The following is a 23,670-nucleotide window of genomic DNA, read 5'->3' as shown; positions in this document are numbered from 1 at the left end:
ATATAGCTGATGGATTATATTTATTTATTTTTGTATTACAGAAACGAGAATTTGATGGAACAATCTAAAACAATGCAAACAAATAAATAAATGCATGGTCCTAAAACATAATGCAAATTGTTTTTATTTTCCCTCTTTGTTTTGAAGTGAAATATGGCTCTGATGTTTTCATTTTAACTCATTCCTCCTGGTTTTATTGTGAGGTCGAGTGCTAAATTGCATCCAAGCAAACCTCACCTAATGAAAAGAACACAGTGTGCACTAAAACACAAACGAGTGTCTAATAAATGGAAATGCTAAATATTGCACTGCACTGTTGAGATGGAGCTCATCCCACGAACACATGGTTGAACTGTCCGGTGCTCTCGGAGCGGCTCTCTCCGGCCTTCTCCACGTGCTCGGGAAATGCGTCTGGACGCAGGAGTTGACGGCCTCGGACAGGTCACCGGGCAGAGACCACATCTTCTTCACGTGTTCGGTCACCGCGTCTTTATTCAGCTGCACACAGAGGTCAAGAAACCACAGCACTCAACATCAACAGGATGCTTTAATGCTCGATAATAAAGATTCAGAAGAAATATATCGTGTGTCCTGAAATCAGTTTGAATATGCACTTTGAAACTGCAATGCATTCGTTATTGTTTTAGTAATTTTCATTCTTGGGTGAACTATCTAAAGAGACAAAACAACTAACACAATATTCACGAAATATTCACAAATGCCTACACTTTTAAAAGATGTGCATTAATTTGAAATCATAAATCCTTCTTCAGTAATTCACTTCCTCTAACAAACTTCTTAAAAAAATAATAATAATTGTATATATATATATATATATATATATATATATATATATATATATATTCTTATGATATTAGTTATTAAGTGTTTTATTTTGATTATTTACTCTTGAAACAAAATTTTGGAATGAAATAATGATTAGTGATAGATTCACTTGGATTGTTTTTATTTTTATATTATTTAATGTATTATTAAATTCATGAAATATATTTTATTTATTATTTTCATAGAAAATATAAATATTTTATTTATTATTACTAAGTGTTTTATTTTTGATAATGTATTTTTTAAATGATATTTATTTTAACTAAATGTTTTATTAAATTCATTATTTTTTAATTAAAATTAAAAATTTTACATTTTTTTATTATTTGGGATTGTTTTTATTATTTTTTATTCTTTTATTTATTATAAGCTTCATGAAACATTTTTTTAATTATTTATTATTTCATAGAAAATATAAATATTTTATTTATTACTACAAAGTGTTTTATTGTTGATAATGTATTATTTTAATGATAACTACTTTTTTATTAAATTCATTTTTTTAATTTAAATTTTAAATTTAAAAAAATATATTATTTGATTAATAATTAGTCAGTCTTTTTTTAAAATATGTTTTTACCATTTTATATTATTTTTTCAAAATTTAATTGGCTTTTATAAGACGTTTTTATTGATTTTCATCCTTAAAGTGGTAAAACTTCTAGTCTCTGTCTCCGTCTCTGAAGACAGATGGAGCAGCTCCAGATCTATAAATCCTGAGAGATTTAAGGACTCTGGTCTGTTCCCTTCAAACAGAGTCTCACGTCAAACTAAAACACATCTGCGTTCACAAGCCAGGTGTTACTACACCTTCCAGCACATCTGTCCTGTAACAACACGAGGAGCGAGACTCACTGATGAAGACGTCAGTGACATTAAGCTCATGATTATTCAGATGCTGAATTACTCATCGGCTTCTCTTCCAGTTTCTACAGTCATCACTGCATTATTAAATTCAGAAATGCCTTTCCTGAAAAACGAATAGGCCAGATCTGATTTAATGAAACGGCATGCGGTAATGCGTGTAACTTTCATAATCTGTAAGCTGATATTCAGTGGAAATAGGCAGAGAAAGTTATTCTGATGGTTTTAATAAAGTCTGGTTATGATAAAATCCCCTTTATGTAATTTTAACAAAGTCCTCAGAAGTTTGGTTTTAATAATGACGTCTCTTCTGCTCATCATGGGGTGCATTTATCTGATCAAAAATATACATTAAAAACAGTTATTTTGTGAAATATTATTGCAAATTAAAACAGCTGTTTTTTTAATCTGAATATATTGTAAAATATAATGTATTTCTGTGATGCTCCGCTGTATTTTCAGCATCATTCCTCCAGTCTTCAGTGTCACACGATCTTCAGAAATCAGAATAATATGATGATTCACTGCTCAAGAAACATTTCTGATTATTATTAATGTTGAACACAGTTGTGCTGCACAATATTTCTGTGGAAACTGTGATGCATTTTATTTTTCAGGATTCACAGATGAACAAAAAGTTCAAAAGAGCAGCATTTATTTACATTTGGAACTTTTGTAACATTATAAATATCTTTACTGTCACTATTGTGTCGCTGTATAAAATAATTTCTTACATTTTTTTTTTACATTTTACATATTTATGATTTAATTATTAGTAAATGGTTGAATTCAAATTTTATTTTTAAATTATTATTTTTTATTTTTAGATTTTTATGATTAAATCAATAATTTGTGCTTTATTTATTTATTTTAAATATAGTTTTTTTTAAATGATTCGTTGTTTTAAATTTTTTAGGATTTATTTAATTATTACCTTTCCAAGGCAATGCAATAGAAATAGTAATCTTTCTGTAACATTATACAATTTTTGTCACTTTTAGTGCATGAATAAAAATAGATTATTTTAATTTGACATCTTCAGGATTTAATTAATAATAAGCAATTGATTTATTATGATTAGGGATGCACGATAATATCGGCACAATATCGGTATCGGCCGATAAAAGCTTAAAATGACCATTATCGGTATCGGCCGATATGAATATTTCTGCCGATGAGCCAAACCGATATTCTCCAAGTGAAATAATTGACCTGTTTTTCAGATGTGAATGTCTGTCTACATTTGTAAAATAATAAATTTATGGTAGAATCAGTACAGAAGAGATACATGGATTTCTCTTCAGTAAAATTAAAGTTGAAATATATCAGTATATATTTGTATATATATCGATATCGGTATCGGCATCGGCCAAAATTATTTTGAAAATATCGGCATATCGAATATCGGCCAAAATCCAATATCGTGCATCCCTAATATGATCTATTTTTAAATGACTCCTTTATTTTAATTTGTCATTTTTGTGATTTGATTAATCACTAGCTTTTCATCAAGTCAAGGAAATGAAAATAGAAATATTTTGTAACATTATTAATGCTCATTTTTTTCACTTTTAATGCACCTTTGCTGAATTAAATGATAACTTTCTTCTGCAGAAATCTTAGTTCCCATGCTTCGGAGCGGCTGTGTGTAATGTGCACACTCAGATTCAGACAGGAGTGTGTTGTAGGACAGAAGACAGGGTCAGTGTGTACCTGACTGATCAGTTCTCTGATGCTGGCCAGTGTAGCCGCCTGTTTCTTCTTCAGACTCTGTTCCTGCGGTGAAGCATCAGCGCTGCTGTTATCTGCCGACTGAGAGAGTGTGACATTACATACATTAATAACACACACACACACCTCTGCCATGTGCGCTCACATACATGTTCTCGAGTGCAGCACATATGCATTAATATGCATGCAAGTGTTCAACATTGTGGTGTTGCATTGCTCTCCAGGTCTTGTGCATGAACATGTGAGTCCATGTGCATCTATTGTTCACACATCACGTTGATCCGACACACATACAGCTGCTGAACGTCTGAGGAGACTCTATCAGTCCGTTCTGAAGCTCAATAATAGAGGAAAAGATACAATTCTGTGACCTTTAACTGTAACTCGAGGTGCTTCCAGCAGTTTCGGTTCTCTGCTGTCTTCTAAGAAAACATCCTGATTGGATAAAACCTCATAACTTACTGCAAATGAAGTATAAGATGAAGCACACAAAACTTTATTCCCAGATTTACATGCTCACAATTCTCTGATGTTGTTTACATAATGGTCATGCAAGTAAACAAATTAAATAGTCAGTGTGTTTTCTTTTGATTGTTTTTATGTTTAAATCATTTCTTTAATTAAATATCATATTTTTTATATTATACATTTTTTTAAATACATCTTTAAATAAATACATCTTAAAAAAAAAAAAAAAAAAAATATATATATATGTATATATATATATATATATATATATATATATATATATATATATATATATATATATTTATTTTATTTTATTTTTTATTTTTACACTGTTATAATGTAATGAATTATTAGTAAATGTTTTTTATTTCAATATGATTTCTTTAAATTTCTCATTTTTATGATATATTTCATCACTCGTTTTATTTTGACCATTTTTATACTTTGGAAAATTGATTTTAGTTGATTTTTTTTGCATTTAACGAATTATTAGTGAGTGTTTTATTTTTATTGTTTAATTTTTTAAGTATTTATGTTAAATTATATTAGTGCTTCATTTAAATATTTTTTAATTTAAATTCTTTTAATTTTTATGATTTAATTAAGTGATTTATTTCAAATATTGCTTTTCTTTTATTTTTAAGATTTAAAGAAATTATTTTTTAATTACATTTTTTTATTATTATTATTAACTATTGCCTTTTTTTATCAAAACTAATCTTTTTTTCTTTTGACCCCTACTCTTCCTCTCTAACCACAGTTTGGGAACCCTGTGCTAGAGGTTTCGCTCTCTTTATGATAAAAACAGCCAGTTTTCAATCATCCTCAACTCTTCTCCATATTGAGGAATGCAATGACGCATGAAGCCGAGCGTTTGCGTTCACATACAGTACACTCACTAGGGTCTCTGGCTTTATAAATACATCTGTAAACACATCTACATCTTAGACTTTAATGGCATTGTGTTCTGGCCGTGGAGATGGGAACTAATGGAGCACTGAATGAATTTGGAGGAGCTGCATGTGCACAGAGTGAGTCATAACGCACATGTTTCCATCGTTCACCTGCTGTAAACATCACGAGAGAGAGGGAGAGAGAGAGAGAGAGGGAGGGAGCACATGTTAGTCTGCGTTTGTTAAAACTCAAGCTGAACCATGGCTTTGTGTCCGAGCGGCTCTCATTCAGCTGCCATCCGTTGTATGTTCGATCACTCGATCTGTGTTTATGTGGTGCTTTACCTGTGTGTTATCGTTGTCAAGCTGCTCCGTACTTTTGCATTTCTTCATTCTGAAATAGAGGGAATTAATATTTGTGCATTAAAACAATAAAAATAATGTTTAATGTGACACTAACTAGGTTTAGTAAAACTAAAATGCTATTGTACTCCTAAAAGTTATCAGAATAAATTCTATACATTATTCCAGAAAGGTAGGGTGATTTTTGTTTATTTAATTTCTTTTTGTGAACACTTTTACAGCATATTTCTGAATGATGATGTGACACTGGAAAGTGATTATTTAGAAAATGTAGCTTTGATCACTGCTATAAATTACATTTTAACATATATTTACATAGAAAACAGTTATTTTAAATTGTAATATTTTAAATTTTGTAATATTGTAAAAGTTTTACTGTTTTAGTGAATATTGTCACATAATGAATGCATTTTTTTTTTTACAAATATTTATTTATTTATTAAAATGTTCCATTTTTATTAGCAATATTAATTTTTATATATTCATTTTACATTCATTTTACATAAATGTCTTAGTGAGAAAATAAATAAATAAATAATTAAAATAAAAATCTAAAACTAAAATAGGTAATTATTGTGTATATATATATATATATATATATATATATATATATATATATATATATATATATATATATATATATATAATAATTACCTATTTTAGTTTTAGATTTTTATTTTAGTTTTTTTATTGATTACATATCTGATTACATTTATTATTTAATGAAATTTATGATTTCAAAACCATTAAAAATATATTTTTTTATTTATATACATTTGACATTTTTAGGATTTAAATAATTACTAATAAGTTTTCAATTTTGATTTCAAATTTGTATGTTTAATCCAGAAACAACACCAAAAAAATCTTACTTGTCTTTCTTCTTGGGCTCACTGAAAAAAATAAAAGAAACAATTGTAAGGGTGAGAGATATCATGAATATTACCAGCATTTTATTTAATTTCGTTGTTATTTTAGAAACATTTACATCCCATCATGCCAGACGATCGCACACAGACGTCATTCCTCCAGCTGTTTGATTTCATCATGAGAAGCTTAAACTGTGACCAAGCTGCTAAACCATCGCAGACTAGTTTTGTTTCTGTCGGTGGTTTGTGTTCATAAACAGATGTGATCAGTCCCACTCACGCTCACAGCGTATTTACTCTGCTTCTGCTCTCGAAACAATGATAATTAACCAGATAATTACCAAACAAACTGCGCTCCATGTAGAAAAGGTCACCAGCCCCTGAACCCTCGTTATGTTTCCCAAGACAAACACACACACACACACACACACTGCAGCTCTGATGCATCAGCTGAATTACAACACTCAAAGATTCATCTCACGCGTCTTACACTTTCTATTTCTCGTTTCAAAGGCCAAGTTCACTGAAACACACACACACACACACACACACACACACACACGTTTGTTTCTGTGTAAAGTGTGTTCATCCCATAGGTGTAATGGTTTTTATTCTGTACTGTATATTCTCTCTCCCTTCACCAACCCTACACCTAACCCTAACCCTCACAGGAAACTTTCTGCATTTTTACTTTCTCAAAAAAACTCATTCTGTATGATTTATAAGTGTTTTGAAAAATGGGGACATGGGTTATGTCCTCATAAGTCACCCTCTCCTTGAAATACCTGTGCCATCCCCATGTCATTATACACACACACACACACACACGCACACACACACACACACACACACACACACACACACCTGTTGAGTGCCTTGATCTCACTGCAGTGCTTCTCTGTGGCCATTTCCAGGAGTTTGGTCAAACGCTGTCAAACAGGAAATACAGAAGAGAACACAGGAAGTGTCACGTACATGTATCAGAACAGACCGCACCAGCTGGCCATCGCTCTGAGCTCTGAGATCTGCTGTGCTGCCACACAGAGGAAATGAATACAAGCACTTCCTGTCACTTCCTAGTAAGAAACTCCAGGACCTGCTTCCTTTCAGCAGGTGATAGCGGTGCATCGGATCTCTTAGGAAAATATCACTCATGTTTTTTTTACTATTTCTATGTGGTTGCTAGGTTATTCAGCGTGTTTAGAGTGTTGCTATGAAGTTGCCATTTTCTGAGAGTTTTTTTTGTTTTGTTATTATGGGGTTACTAGGCTGTTCTTAGTATTTTAGAGTGTTACTATGTGTTTTTTAGGCTGTTCCAAGTGTTTAGAGTGTTGTTTTAGTGTTTCAGAGTGTTTCTATGTGGTTGCTATGTTGTTATAAGTGTTTTAGAGTGTTGCGATCATTCTGAAGTTGTGGTCTAATGGATAGAGATTTGTATTTAGTAATCCAAAGGTTAAGAGTTCGAGTCTCGGGCTGGCAGGGATTGTAGCTGGAGAGAGTGAATGTACAGTGCTTTCTTCACCTTTAATACCGGCATAAATGGCTGCCCACTGCTCCAGGTGTGTGTTCACGGTGTGTGTGTGTGAGTGTGTTCACTGCTTTGTGTGTGCACTTTGGATGGGTTAATTGCAGAGCACAAATTCAGAGTATGGGTGTCCATAATTGGCTGTATGTCACGTCACTTGCTATGTGGTCCAAGTGTTTAGTGTTGCTTTGTGTTAAATTGGGTTGCTAGGTTATTCTTAGCATTTGAGAGTATTACTGTGTGGTTTCAGGTTGTTTTGAGTGTTTTAGAGTCTTGATATGCAGTTGCAAGGTTATTCTAAGTGTTTCAATGTATTAATAGGCTGTTCTTGGTATTTTAGAGTGTTGCTTTGCAGTTGCTAAATTAATCTGAGTGTTGCTTTGCAGTTGCTATGTTGTTATGAGTGTTTTAGAGTGTTGCTATGTGGTTGCTAGGTTAATCTGAGTGTTGCTTTGCAGTTGCTATGTTGTTCTGAGTGTTTTAGAGTGTTGCTATGTGGTTGCTAGGTTAATCTGAGTGTTGCTTTGCAGTTGCTATGTTGTTATGAGTGTTTTAGAGTGTTGCTATGTGTTTGTTAGGTTAATCTGAGTGTTGCTTTGCAGTTGCTATGTTGTTCCGAGTGTTTTAGAGTGTTGCCATGTGGTTGCTAGGTTAATCTGAGTGTTGCTTTGTAGTTGCTATGTTGTTCTGAGTGTTTTAGAGTGTTGCTATGTGCTTGCTAGGTTAATCTGAGTGTTGCTTTGCAGTTGCTATGCTGTTTTGAGTGTTTTAGAGTGTTGCTATGTGGTTGCTAGGTAAATCTGAGTGTTGCTTTGCAGTTGCTATGTTGTTCTGAGTGTTTTAGAGTGTTGCTATGTGGTTGCTAGGTTAATCTGAGTGTTGCTTTGCAGTTGCTATGATGTTCTGAGTGTTTTAGAGTGTTGCTATGTGGTTGCTAGGTAAATCTGAGTGTTGCTTTGCAGTTGCTATGTTGTTCTGAGTGTTTTAGAGTGTTGCTATGTGGTTGCTAGGTTAATCTGAGTGTTGCTTTGCAGTTGCTATGTTGTTCCGAGTGTTTTAGAGTGTTGCTATGTGGTTGCTAGGTAAATCCGAGTGTTGCGTTGCAGTTGCTATGTTGTTCTGAGTGTTTTGGAGTGTTGCTTTGTGGTTGCTAGGTAAATCTGAGTGTTGCTTTGCAGTTGCTATGTTGTTCAGAGTGTTTTAGAGTGTTGCTATGTGGTTGCTAGTTAAATCTGAGTGTTGCTTTGCAGTTGCTATGTTGTTCTGAGTGTTTTAGAGTGTTGCTATGTGGTTGCTAGGTTAATCTGAGTGTTGCTTTGCAGTTGCTATGTTGTTATGAGTGTTTTAGAGTGTTGCTATGTGGTTGCTAAATTAATCTGAGTGTTGCTTTGCAGTTGCCATGTTGTTCTGAGTGTTTTAGAGTGTTGCTATGTGGTTGCTAGGTAAATCTGAGTGTTGCTTTGCAGTTGCTATGTTGTTCTGAGTGTTTTAGAGTGTTGCTATCTGGTTGCTAAATTAATCTGAGTGTTGCTTTGCAGTTGCTATGTTGTTCTTAGTGTTTTAGAGTGTTGCTATATGGTTGCTAGGTAAATCTGAGTGTTGCTTTGCAGTTGCTATGTTGTTCTGAGCGTTTTAGAGTGTTGCTATATGGTTGCTAGGTTAATCTGAGTGTTGCTTTGCAGTTGCTATGTTGTTCTGAGTGTTTTAGAGTGTTGCTATGTGGTTGCTAAATTATTCTGAGTGTTGCTTTGCAGTTGCTATGTTGTTCTGAGCGTTTTAGAGTGTTGCTATGTGGTTGCTAGGTAAATCTGAGTGTTGCTTTGCAGTTGCTATGTTGTTCTGAGTGTTTTAGAGTGTTGCTATGTGGTTGCTAGGTTAATCTGAGTGTTGCTTTGCAGTTGCTATGTTGTTCCGAGTGTTTTAGAGTGTTGCTATGTGGTTGCTAGGTAAATCCGAGTGTTGCGTTGCAGTTGCTATGTTGTTCTGAGTGTTTTGGAGTGTTGCTTTGTGGTTGCTAGGTAAATCTGAGTGTTGCTTTGCAGTTGCTATGTTGTTCTTAGTGTTTTAGAGTGTTGCTATATGGTTGCTAGGTTAATCTGAGTGTTGTTTTGCAGTTGCTATGTTGTTCTGAGTGTTTTAGAGTGTTGCTATGTGGTTGCTAAATTATTCTGAGTGTTGCTTTGCAGTTGCTATGTTGTTCTGAGCGTTTTAGAGTGTTGCTATGTGGTTGCTAGGTAAATCTGAGTGTTGCTTTGCAGTTGCTATGTTGTTCTGAGTGTTTTAGAGTGTTGCTATGTGGTTGCTAGGTTAATCTGAGTGTTGCTTTGCAGTTGCTATGTTGTTCCGAGTGTTTTAGAGTGTTGCTATGTGGTTGCTAGGTAAATCCGAGTGTTGCGTTGCAGTTGCTATGTTGTTCTGAGTGTTTTGGAGTGTTGCTTTGTGGTTGCTAGGTAAATCTGAGTGTTGCTTTGCAGTTGCTATGTTGTTCAGAGTGTTTTAGAGTGTTGCTATGTGGTTGCTAGTTAAATCTGAGTGTTGCTTTGCAGTTGCTATGTTGTTCTGAGTGTTTTAGAGTGTTGCTATGTGGTTGCTAGGTTAATCTGAGTGTTGCTTTGCAGTTGCTATGTTGTTATGAGTGTTTTAGAGTGTTGCTATGTGGTTGCTAAATTAATCTGAGTGTTGCTTTGCAGTTGCCATGTTGTTCTGAGTGTTTTAGAGTGTTGCTATGTGGTTGCTAGGTAAATCTGAGTGTTGCTTTGCAGTTGCTATGTTGTTCTGAGTGTTTTAGAGTGTTGCTATCTGGTTGCTAAATTAATCTGAGTGTTGCTTTGCAGTTGCTATGTTGTTCTTAGTGTTTTAGAGTGTTGCTATATGGTTGCTAGGTAAATCTGAGTGTTGCTTTGCAGTTGCTATGTTGTTCTGAGCGTTTTAGAGTGTTGCTATATGGTTGCTAGGTAAATATGAGTGTTGCTTTGCAGTTGCTATGTTGTTCTGAGTGTTTTAGAGTGTTGCTATATGGTTGCTAGGTAAATCTGAGTGTTGCGTTGCAGTTGCTATGTTGGTCTGAGTGTTTTAGAGTGTTGCTATATGGTTGCTAAATTAATCTGAGTGTTGATTTGCAGTTGCTATGTTGTTCTGAGTGTTTTAGAGTGTTGCTATTTGGTTGCTAGGTAAATCTGAGTGTTGCTTTGCAGTTGCTATGTTGTTCCGAGTGTTTTAGAGTGTTGCTATGTGGTTGCTAGGTAAATCTGAGTGTTGCTTTGCAGTTGCTATGTTGTTCTGAGTGTTTTAGAGTGTTGCTATGTGGTTGCTAGGTAAATCTGAGTGTTGCTTTGCAGTTGCTATGTTGTTCTGAGTGTTTTAGAGTGTTGCTATGTGGTTGCTAGGTAAATCTGAGTGTTGCTTTGCAGTTGCTATGTTGTTCTGAGTGTTTTAGAGTGTTGCTATGTGGTTGCTAGGTAAATCTGAGTGTTGCTTTGCAGTTGCTATGTTGTTCTGAGTGTTTTAGAGTGTTGCTATGTGGTTGCTAGGTAAATCTGAGTGTTGCTTTGCAGTTGCTATGATGTTCTGAGTGTTTTAGAGTGTTGCTATGTGGTTGCTAAATTATTCTGAGTGTTGCTTTGCAGTTGCTATGTTGTTCTGAGTGTTTTAGAGTGTAGCTATGTGGTTTCTAGGTAAATCTGAGTGTTGCTTTGCAGTTGCTATGTTGTTCTGAGTGTTTTAGAGTGTTGCTATGTGGTTGCTAGGTAAATCTGAGTGTTGCTTTGCAGTTGCTATGATGTTCTGAGTGTTTTAGAGTGTTGCTATACAACATAGCAACTGAAAAGCAACACTCAGATTAACCTAGCAACCACATAGCAACACTCTAACAGGCTAATTTAAATGATCAATGTGCCTGAAACCAAACAAAAGTTCATAAAATAATAATATTTTATAACAATAATAGTTTGAAACTTAAACTGTGATCATTATGTGATAAAACAATGAAACCCTTCATGCCAACCACATTTTGATTAGAAACATTAATTTGCTTTTCTATATGTTTGCTAGCAGATGTACACTATATGCAGTATTTGAATGATTTCTGATGAATGAATAGTCCAGGCTCTACAGTCTCACAGTGTGGGAACACCTGATCAAGACAGTCAGTCATCATAATATCTGTGTCTGTACCTCAGTGTTGTTCTGTTCCTTCTTCTTCTTGATCTGATCGTGTTGCTCCACCAGCAGAGCCCTGAGCTCCGACTTCAGCTTCTGCTTGAGTTCATTTATCTGGTCACTGGGATCATCTCCAGACCTGGACAATCACAAACACACACTTAACCAGAGATCAACACACAACACACACCTCAGGGACATAAACACGAAACATGTTACACGAGACGTGTTTCCCGGCTCACTTTCCCGGAAAGTAAATTTTAGTTGAAAACTTAAGCTTAAACGAATATTAGAAATTCTGCCTTGGCAATAAAATGAAATAAAATGAGTTTTAAGTCAAATGTATATATATATATAAAATGACAAACGAACATAACAATTACTAAAACTTAAACTAAAATAGACAAATAATGTTAATTCAAGATATATTTGTAGTTTTGCTTCACAGTAGCTAAGACAAATTTAAAATAAATAGTACTTTAAAAAAATTAAAATGAAATTTTTTTTTTACAAAAAATTAAACATTTTTACAATTATTTAACAAATATATTGGAAATATAAAAATTAAAGCTAATTCAAAATACTACAGTAGTATAAAATAACATATATATAAAACTAAACTTAATAAATAACTAAAACTTAAATTAAAATAGAAAAATAATGTCAATGCAAGATATGTTATATATTTTTTTATGTAGTTTTGTTTCTTAGTAGCTAAAAGTAAATACTTAAAAAAATAAAAAAAATAAAGTACTTTAAAAATAAAAATGACAAAATAAAAAAAATAAAAAAATATATAATATAAAAAATAAAAGCTAATTCAAAACACTACAATAGTATAAATAACAGCCTATAATCAAGCATGTACTTCTTCTTCTTCAAGGCTTTGAACTGGTCGCTGTATTTCTGAAGCAGATCTTCTCGTTTCTTCTGAAACTTCTTCTCCGTCTCTTTCAGGTCTTTCTCCTGTTTCTTGGTGACCTTCAGGAAGTTCTTGTGCTGCTGCAGTTCTTCACAGGTCACAGTGGTGATGTCTGAAAAACACCTCCATCAGTCAGACTCACTTCTGCTCAGAGCTTGTCAACACCACAGAGCTTTCTGTTTGAAGAACTAAAAACTGTTTTTTGATTTTTAAAGATACTGACCCATTTTCTTAGACATTTTATATATACACACTGTATTTGTTTGTAAATATGTGTATTTAAAAAAAAATGCTTAAAAGTATACGTTTTTTAAAAACGTAAAAAAAAATATGAACTGAAGAATAAAGCAATTTTCTTAAAGGACTAGATATATAATTTTTTTTAATTAATTTTTTTTTACTATTATAAAATCAGGCTACAATTTATTTTGAAAATGATATTTTGTAATGTTTTGATGATGGTTGTGGATGAGTTGCGGTGATGGTTGTATTTTGTAATGTAACTATTGAAACTAATGTAACAAGTAACTTGTCGAGTCAGTGTGATGATGTCACAATGTATCATGTAAACGGAGTCATGTGACAGACGCAGATCACCTGAGGGGTCAGATGGGCTTTCCTCACTGGATTCTTTGGTCTCTGTGACGACAGCATCTGCATCAGTAGCAGCTTCTGGTTCACTTTTCTCCTCTGGTTGGGGTTCAGGTTCTGGTTTTACTTCAGGTTCAGGTTCTGGTTTTACTTCAGGTTCAGGTTCAGGTTCTGGTTTTACTTCAGGTTTGGGCTCTGGTTCAGTTTTCTCCTCTGGTTGGGGTTCAGGTTCTGGTTTTACTTCAGCTTTGGGCTCAGGTTCGGGTTTTTCCTCTGTTTTGGGTTCAGGTGATGCAGTGTCGCCCTCTGCTGGAGGAACTGCAGCTTCAGTCTCTGATGATGCTGGAGCTGCTTCTGCGGCCTTCGGTTCTTATTATATGATAGAGTCACAGGCAGATCAATTACCATGAATTATCATCCATTTCACTTCAATAAATATGGCAAATCAGTGCAGTGATGGTATAAAATTACCATTATACTTGAATATGTTTGGTACCAAATTACATACTGGTAAATATATATATATATATATGTATAGCCTGATTGCACTGTAAGTCGCTTTGGATAAAAGCATCTGCTAAAAGCATAAATGTAAATGTAAATTAATATATAATTTATGATTTTTTTTAATATAGTGTTTTATATATTTTTTTTTTTAAAGCAGTCAAATTGTTAATGGAGCAAAATACACCGATTATTAAACAAATTCAACGAATATCTCTTTAGTTTGAGTGTAGTTCTACAGAGAAAAACGTGTTGTTATTTAGCTCAATCAAAATAAACAAATAAACAAAAATAATAATAATGACAAAAGCACATTACCATTCTAAAAATAAAAAAAGCCAATATCAGATACAATTATTAAAAATTAAAACTGAAAAGTGCAAATATAAAATTAAAGCTAATTTAAAATATACAATAAAAATTAATTTAAAATTCTTAGACATAAAAAAAAAAAAATACTAAAACTGACAAAACACAACACACAAAAAATAAAATGAAATAAGTTTAAGAACAAAAATTACTGAATTTGAGTTTAAAATAAATTAAAATCAAAGGTGAATAAAATATTTACATTTCTAATATATATAATTATATGTATTTACCTGCAGCAGGTGTCTGGGCTCTGTCAGCGAGAGGTAACTCATATTCACACACGTATGTTAAACTCTGAAGACGAGAGCACAGTGAGATCATTCAGCATTTATAAAAGCTGAAGATATAATGCATTTTTTATGAGGCTACATTACAAATAAGTGCATCCATGTTCATGAAATATTAAATCCGAATGATTTCAAGGGATATAAAAACTAGCACAGTTATAAAGGACATCAATTATCTCAGTTAATAGTCAATTATGTGGTTTAGAAGTTGTTATCAGTATTATTTTAATATAACTGAGGTATAATTAATATAGTTTATTATTATTATTATTATTGGGTTTTTTGTTTCTTTTTTCAGTTAAAGTTTATTATTTATTATTAACAAGTAATTTGTGTTTTATATTTTTCTTAAAATATCTAAAAAAATATTCATTTTTATTTTTTACACAATATATACATTTTTAGTTTGAGTTATTTTAATATTTTATATAATAGTGATAATATTTTATAAAGTTAAACTAAAATAATATTAGAAATGCTGCAACTAGTTAACTAATATAAGATTTTATTATTATTATTTTAGTATCATTCAATCTTATGATAGTCCTTATTACGTTAAATTAGTTTTTATTTTTATATTTTAGTATTGTTTGTAGATTTTTATCATTTGCATTAATTATTTTTAAATGTCTTCATCATTTTTACACATTTAATTTCCATTTTAGTTATTTTTAACTTATCATAAATATAAATGAGAACACTTAATAAGTTTTTCATATTTTAGTTAATTTTAAGTTTAACATTTAAAGTTTATTCAAAAGTTTTTTGTTTTAATTTTAGTTAATTTCTTATACTATAATACGATTATTTTGAATTAGTTTTTATTTTATATTTTCTGTTTTGACTTTAAATTTAAGTAGATTTTTTGTAATTTTGTAGTGTTTTTTAAATGTTTTTATTCAGCCTATTTTGTTTTTCATTATTTTAGTACATCAAATTAAACTATATGGAATAAGAAACGCTGCCTTTGCATCAAGCTAAAATAAAACGTTTTTTAAATAAGAAACTGCTTGACTCATAATAACATGCATTCATTTGAACATTTATTGCATGCATTTGTGCATTTAACTCTACCTCAGTCTTCGGTGGCTTCGAAGTCTTCACAGGATTGAAAAGTGCATCGGAGAAATCTAACAGAAAACAGTCATTGAGAGGTCATTTGATGCTGTGCTCAGTGAAAGCCTGTGACTGTAGGTTTGTAGGTCAGTACCAGCGAATGCAGCAGGGATGTAGTCCTTGACCTCGATGTGCACGAACACAGACGGCAGCGTGAGCGGCATGTTGCTCTCTGTGCGCAGACCGATGTGCTGGAAACCTGCAAACCATCACAGCATTCGACCAAATAAAACCTCATATGTGACCGTGTACCACAAGACGACGAGATGCAACTATTTGAAAATCAATGCAAAAAAAATCTAAACATTGAGGAAATCATCTTTAAAAGAATAATGGATTATTATGACCCATTCAATGCATTGTTGGCTATTGTGCTACTGCAGATTGGTTCGGGTCTCACCTGTCTGCAGAGCGTCCAGAGGGATGATTCGGTGACCCAGGAACTTTCCGCCCTCCTCCTGAACCACGAGTCTGAGGTAAGCCATCTCCGGCAGCAAGATCTGCTCAACATCACACAGACATCAGCGTCCGAGCCGCTCCAACACACCTGAGTCATGAATGCTACGAGATCTGACCTTCTCGAAGACGAACGGCTCCTCGTTCCACTCGGGGTTGATGGCGTTGGGCGTCGTGCTCCATTTGGTGCGGTATTTGCGTTTGGGGTCTTTGGGCAAACCGATGAGCTCGACCTCCACTCCGGTCTTCACGTGTTTATCTGACAGGAACTGACCGGAGTAAATCTGAACACAGGAGACAGTTCACACACACATTTGCAAGACAGATGAGATTCACTGAGAGAGAAAATACAGCACACAATGATGTCCGTCGTTTGTCCACAAGTACATTAAAAACATAATATATCTATATAAAAAAATAATAATAACTAAAAAATTAAACAAATTTATTATTAGGGTTTTCATGCATGAGTCGGAAGAAGGGGAAACAAATTCACATAAAAAATTAAAAAAAACCTGACTGTGATTTAAAAAAAAAAAAAAAAAATTATATATATATATGTATTGTATTGCTGCTTTATTACTATTGTAAAATAAATCTAATATTTAACGAAAATAAATTAAATTGCATTACTTTAATTTTAGATAATTATTTAGATTATTATTATTATTATTATTATTATTTATTACCAACTTGTATTTTTTACTATTATAAGTAGTTACTATTTTAATTATTATTACTTTAATAATTCACTGTAAAACTAAATATCAAGTATTGAAGAAAATAATAATGATTGTAATTCATCACATATTGTAAAATTACAATACTTGTACTACTTCTTATTTCCTAATTTCAAATATTAAAACACCAACAACTTTTTTTTGACCAAAAAAAAAAAAAAATGCAGGGAACCATTAAAGCTTCCTTACAAAATATAAAACTAATAAAAAATACAAAATAAATACATAATAATAATAGTAATATATATAATAAAAGTTTTTGTTTGCATAATATACATATATTCTGTCTATATTTATTATTAATACATAAATACACACACATACAGTTTATATTTAGAAAATATACACGTCTATATTTATGCTCACATACATAATTTATATTATAAATAAATTTGATTTGTATTCAATATATAAACATAGCCTATATTTCTGAAATATATACATACATAAATGTGTGTGTGTATTTATATATACATAATAAATATACACAGCACGCATACATATATTACACAAACAAAAACTTGTATTTTGGATGCGATTAATCGCGATTAATCGTTTGACAGCACTAATACTCATACGAGTATCTGTCATCGTTCTTCTATATAAGTCCCAAAGCATTTCTGCAGGACCTTAATGGTGAGAGTGCTGGCGATGATGGTGTCGATCCTGTCGGTGAAGGGATCGAACTTCTTGTCGCTGCGACGGACCACGTCGTGTTTGAGGAGGTAACCCGTCCTGCCGTTAAACTCAAACAGAGCCATGTTCAGCTGCATGGGGAAGTCTACAGCATCCAACACACACCACAACATTAAACACAGACACAGCTTTACAATGCACAAACAGAACACATTAAACACTTTACACTTGTGGTTACTCATCATATTTAAATACTAATGTGACCCTAGAGCACAAAACCAGTCTTAAGGTGAGACGCTGTGGGCAAAAACACGAACCTGTCAATTTTGAGATTTTGGGCTTTTTGGTTTTTCATAAAGTGCTTTTTCAAACTAGTGGAAGAAAAACGAGACACTGTTTAAAAGACACTGTTAAGTGTTTCTGTTATAGCACTTTAAATGCTTGTGTCAATAGATTTCAATTACAATACATATTTTTAAAGGCCGTTTCCTCAAAATGAGTTTTTTCTTCAACACTGAGCCATAAATCTCCACTTCAGTAGCACTTACACGCACCAAACTTCACATTTTTATTCCTGTCTATATCCTGAAGGTTTTAACAGAGGGATTTGTTCATATATATTTTCCTTGATTATATACAACATTTTATTCCCCCCAAAATTTTGAAAATATATTGTTTTTCTGAAGTATTTTCTGAATTATGGAGTGACAAAAAAAGATAACCAGAATTCCCTCTGTAAAAACATTTGACTATATGTCAAAAAAATTAAACAACATTTTTTGAAACCGACTTCATCTAGTGTTCAGATTTTTGTACTAGACATTTATGCAAATTAGCACATATTTCATTAAATAATGCCTCATTTGCATATTTAAACATAACATTTTTGAAAACTTGTAATGCTAATTTTTTTTTTTTGCAATAATCAATGTAATCAATCAACTGGGTAAGTAAGGTGATAACTATTAGTTATTTTTTTTGCCCTATTCACCTGCAGTGTCTCGCCTTAAGTGTTTTGGAAATTGAGATTTATGCATCATCTGAAAGCTGAATGAATAATCTTTCCATGGTTTGTTCGGAGGACAATATTTGTCTGAGATGCAACTATTTGAAAACTGGAATCTGAGGGATGCCAAAAAAAACAATGCAATGCATATGCATCAGAAATTAAATTGCATATATTTACAGTACAGTACTAAATATCTTCATGGAACATGATCTTCACTTAATGTCCTAATGATTTCTGACGTAAAAGAAAAACTCAAGAACACCAGTTTTGGGAAACCCTGTGCTGATCATGTTGTGAACATAAAGAGTCAATGTTGGCGTGATTTGACTCATCTTACCCATAGTCTGGTAGTTGAGTGCCACAAACTGACAGCCGGCGCTCCAGAACGGCTGAGGACTGTAGTTTGAGGAGTCCACACGGGTTCCTTTAGGATAGATACGGCTCATCTGCCTCTTATTATATCTACAGACATCAGTTTAGGAAAGCAGTGACATCCAAACAGCAGAAAACACTGAATCTGAGTCTAACTGAGAACAAGAACATGACAGAAGTAAAGGATACTCCACCCAGTCCACAGCGCTCTTAGCGATCAGACTCTCTCCTTTGGTTTCCACGAACGAAGAGATGACAAAACTCTTGTTTTTTTCTACATTTGGACAGAATCAGATGGTTAAACAACATTGATGTTTTGTCAATTTGTCAACATTGTCTTGTCAGATCCAGTCTTAACATGCAGCGCATTTTCATGTCTTATAATAAGAGTAAAAAAAAATAAAAAAAAATAAAATAAAATTATATATATATATATATATATATATATATATATATATATATATATATATATAATAAATTAAAGATTAATAATAAAAATATTATTAATACAATTAAAATAAATCACTAAAATATAATACATTTTATATTATTCATAATAAATTTTATTATTTGATTTATTCACTTTAAAATAAAATAAATATTAAAGAAATATTTTTTTTTTACTTTAAAATTACTATTCACAATACACATTACATCCTATTATTAAATAACAATATAAAATTAAATACAAACAATTGTAAAATTACACTGTGTTATAAAAATGAGCATTTAAAAAAATTATATAATAATTATTATTTTATTTAACATTACTTGTAAAAATACTTTTTATTTAATTTCTTCATTTTTTAACTGATAAATAAATGTAAATATAAAAATCATATAAAAATATAAATAAAAAGATTGCATGTTAATATCAATTAATGCACTTTCAGCTAACATGAACAAAGAAGAACCATATTTCTAACTAACAAATATTCATAAAATATATTGCTTGTTGTATTATAATTACAAATGTTAGCAAACAAAGTTATTGGAAAGTGTTACTAGGGTGAAATTGAAATAATGCATTATGCATTTGATTTTGCATATTTACTACTCAAATGGTGAATCATTTGCCAAAAAAGAAAAGAAAAAAGGTTATATTTATTATGTAATTTACTCTAAGACAAGGTTTCAGAGTTTCAGGTGCATTAATTATGTATTGATCACACACACACGAGTGTGAACTCACTGGCTGCGTTCTCAAAAGAGATGAATTTGTTGGGCTGGACGTAGTTGACAATAGCTGACATCTCCTCGTATGCTGTCACTTCCTGTCCAGCGGTTCCCTGAGAGGAAGTGACAAATAGTGCACACTCAGTAAATGATGATTAAAGAAAGAAAGTCATTGTACATTTAGTAAACAATTACTTATAAAAAGATAATTGGAGTGTTGCACTACAGCGCTACTTTTGTTTCATTCAGCAAGGATGCATTAAAATGATCAAAAAGTGCAAGTAAATATACAATCATTTGCATAATAAACAACATAATAATTACAGGTTTTTTTTCAAACTTTAAATTCATCAACAAATCTTTAAAAAATATGGTTTCACAAAAACATTAACTGTTTACAGAAATGTTTCATCATATTATTCATGATTTCTGAAGATCATGTGACACTGGAAATACAGCGGAGCATCACAGAAATAAATTACACTTTAACACAGATTCACACAGAAAATGGTTATTTTAAATAGCAATAATATTTCACAATTTTTACTGTTTTTATTTTGGGCAAATAAATGCAGCCTGTGTGACTTCTTTAGGTTTTAAAATGTGTGTTTCTGTTCATTCTTACAATTATCAAAAGCTTCAAGAGTTACTCAAAAGAAGGCAGAAGTTACAGGTATTCAGCATCTACTTCACCTCGTCAGAGTTCTTCATCTTCTCTTCGTCCTGTTCATCGTGGTCATCATGCTCTTCACGGTCGTCTGGATCGGTTAGACACAAAATACTGTTAGTTTAGTTTTTGGTGGCAGTAAATGCGGCCCGTCAGAGCATCCTCACAAACACATCAAGCACTGTAAGTATTTGGAGGTTCATGTCATTTAAACTGACCGGTTGCATGCGGCGGGTCGCTGTTCTCTGGGTTCGCTGGAGCGGGTTGGTTAGGATCCCTGGGTTGGTTGGACTCAGAGTCGTGCGCAGCTTCGTTTGCTTGCTCTGGACCAGACGCTTTCTTGGCCTGTTCGGGTTTGCTGGCAGGTGCGTTGCTTTTCTTATTCTTGATCAGGATTTTACCCATCAGCTCGGACGGACTCGGCATCGGATAACCCGGCTTCAGCTGAAAAACAAAACCACAGAAGATCAGATGAGATATTAAACAGAATTACTGCTAACAGCGTGCAACTTGAACAGGTTTACAGTGAATTTGTAACAGCTGAGGGACGATGTTAGCCACAATGACTAAAACCACTTTAGCTGTTATACATTCACTGTTAAACCACGGCTTCACGGGGCTTACTGCTTTAATAAAACAGGTATTCCATACACATAGTAATGTTTCATGTAATAAAACTGAGCAAATAAAGTGTAATGATGTTAATAAAAGCAGTATTCTTCCACCAAACAATGTAGCTCCTCAGAAACAGCTGTGGGTGTTACAAAGTGGTTGCCAAGCAACACACAGAAGTAAACAAAGGTGAATGTTACTTTGTAGCGTTAAGGGCTCGGCCAATCAGAATCAAGGAGCGGAACTCTCTGTTTTATAAAGGTTTACTGGTAAGAGCAAAGTTGAGTCCCGTTAGTTAATGTTCGCTGATGCACTAACATTAACTTACAGCATTTATTTATATTTGTTAATGTTAAATAATAAAAGCACAACCATTCATTGTTTGCTCAGGTCTGTTGAAAATGAACGAAGATTAATGAATGCTTTATAAGCATCATCCACTGAAAGCATCATGTTAACTGATATGGTTAACTAATGGTGACAAATATAACCACAAGTGTTACTGGTTTATTTTGCTTTATTCAACATTTTATTGTATATTTTTTATTTTATTTTATTATCTTATTTTATTCTACTTGACATTTTATTCTCCACTGGTCCATTTAAAATGTGTTAGGTTTTTATTCTTAGTTCATATTAAAAATTAAATTAAATTAAATTTATGCATTTAGCAGACGCTTTTATCCAGAGCGACTTACAGTGCATTATAACTAATATCATTAACTAATGGATCTTTAAATGCATCTTTATTGTACATTGATCGTTTTAGTTAATGCAACTGATATCCAATTATTTTACTTCAGAAATATAGAAAAAAAAACATTATCCAATTTATTTTATTTTTATTTTTATTTTTTGCAGTTAATGCTAATTTTTATAGTGTGCGAATGGAACCGTCATGAAAAGTGGTTTTGTTGCTGGTCACCATTTTTTTATTTTTTATTATTTATTATTTTAATCACACATTTATCTTCATGCGGTGTGACAAATTACACTTTTAATTATTCAGTTTTTTTTTCATTTCCTGTGTTGCCACAGAAAATGCTCATATAACAGAATTGGCATAATTTTTAGAACAGTATTACTGTATGTGGAGCTCTGTATATTTGCTGAATGGTGTTAAAATCATAACTGTGCCAGTGTGGATATACTGTATATCCATCACAAGTGTTTGAATCTGAACTCACGGGATATTTTTCCAGTACGTCGACGAGCAGAGCGTCTCCAAAGATGGTCCTGCAGTAGTGAGCCATCTTCTCCTGCTGCTTCACGCTGAAACACACACGTGATCTCATGAACATCACAGCAGAAATATCACCGCATCAAACCTGCAGCACCAGGAGCAAAGAGTGTCTTACGAATCCACGTGGTTCTCAAACGAAAGCACAACAGGATACTTGGACGTCTTGAAGGCACTCTCAGCGATCGCTTCAATCACGTCCTAAAGTCAGAATCAAGGAATGAAAAAAAGAAGCGTGCTTAGTCATAATTAATGTGCATTTGGAGTGGACTTCAAATCTTAAAAGCACATTATTATTAATGAAATAAAAGGTCAGTTAAGTGACTAAAATAGAGACATTCATGATTGTTTTTTTTTAAACAAACTGAAGTATAATTAAAAAAAAAACACACTTTGTAATATGTCAGATAATTTTTTATTTTATGTTAAATTACATTTTAGATCATTATGTTTTTTGTTGCTTTTGATTTCAATGTTAGCTAAGATAAATAAGTGCTTTAAAGTATTTTTCACTGTTAGTTAATTGATGTTATCTAACTAATGTTAACTTACTGTAAAGTGTTACTGGTTTATGTTCATTCATGTAACTGGTCACCAATTTATTTTATTTAATTTTAATTAAATTATATTTTTATTTAAAAGTAAAAAAAACTGTCATCCTTTAAAGAAGCAGACTTATTTTGATATCTTGACTAACATGCTTGGTTATAATTTATTTGATAATTGCATTAATTTATATATATTTAAAGACATACAAGTTGCAATATAAATTATATTAAAGTATAGTTACTTTAATATTATAAGACTTTAGCTAGTTTATTTATTGCATTTAATACAAATTTCAACTAACATTTAAATGAAACGCCTGAAAACACTGCACTCATTGTGCATAATAAATACAAAAAAACATTTTATTTGTCAAAATTATAGATTTTTCTTTTATGACAAAAATCATTAGGATATTAAGTAAAGATCATGTTCCATGAAGATATTTGATTAATGTCCGACTGTAAATATATCAAAACTTATTTTTTTTTATTTTCAATTTGCATTTCTAAGAATTCATTTGAACAACTTTAAAGATGATTTTCTCAATATTTCGATTTTTTTGCATCCCTCAGATTCCAGATTTTCAAATAGTTGTATCTGGGCCAGATGATTTATAAATCTCACTTCATAAAAACTGCCACTTCAGACAGGTTTTGTGCTCCAGGGTGACGTGAAACAAAGCGATTGATAATCTTTGTTAATAA

The 23,670-nt window shown here is 32.3% G+C and overlaps 1 pseudogene; it reads right to left on the bottom strand.

Annotated features, from left to right (window-relative positions):
* Nucleotides 1–12: 12 nt before the first annotated feature.
* LOC113117618 (1-phosphatidylinositol 4,5-bisphosphate phosphodiesterase beta-2-like) overlaps nt 13–23,670 on the bottom strand; it is a 33,207-nt pseudogene continuing 9,549 nt past the window's right edge.

Source organism: Carassius auratus, chromosome 17, assembly GCF_003368295.1.
Source record: "Carassius auratus strain Wakin chromosome 17, ASM336829v1, whole genome shotgun sequence".
Classification (NCBI taxonomy): domain Eukaryota; kingdom Metazoa; phylum Chordata; class Actinopteri; order Cypriniformes; family Cyprinidae; genus Carassius; species Carassius auratus.
Note: the sequence above shows the minus strand (reverse complement) of the source record. Positions and strands in the feature narration are given on the sequence as shown.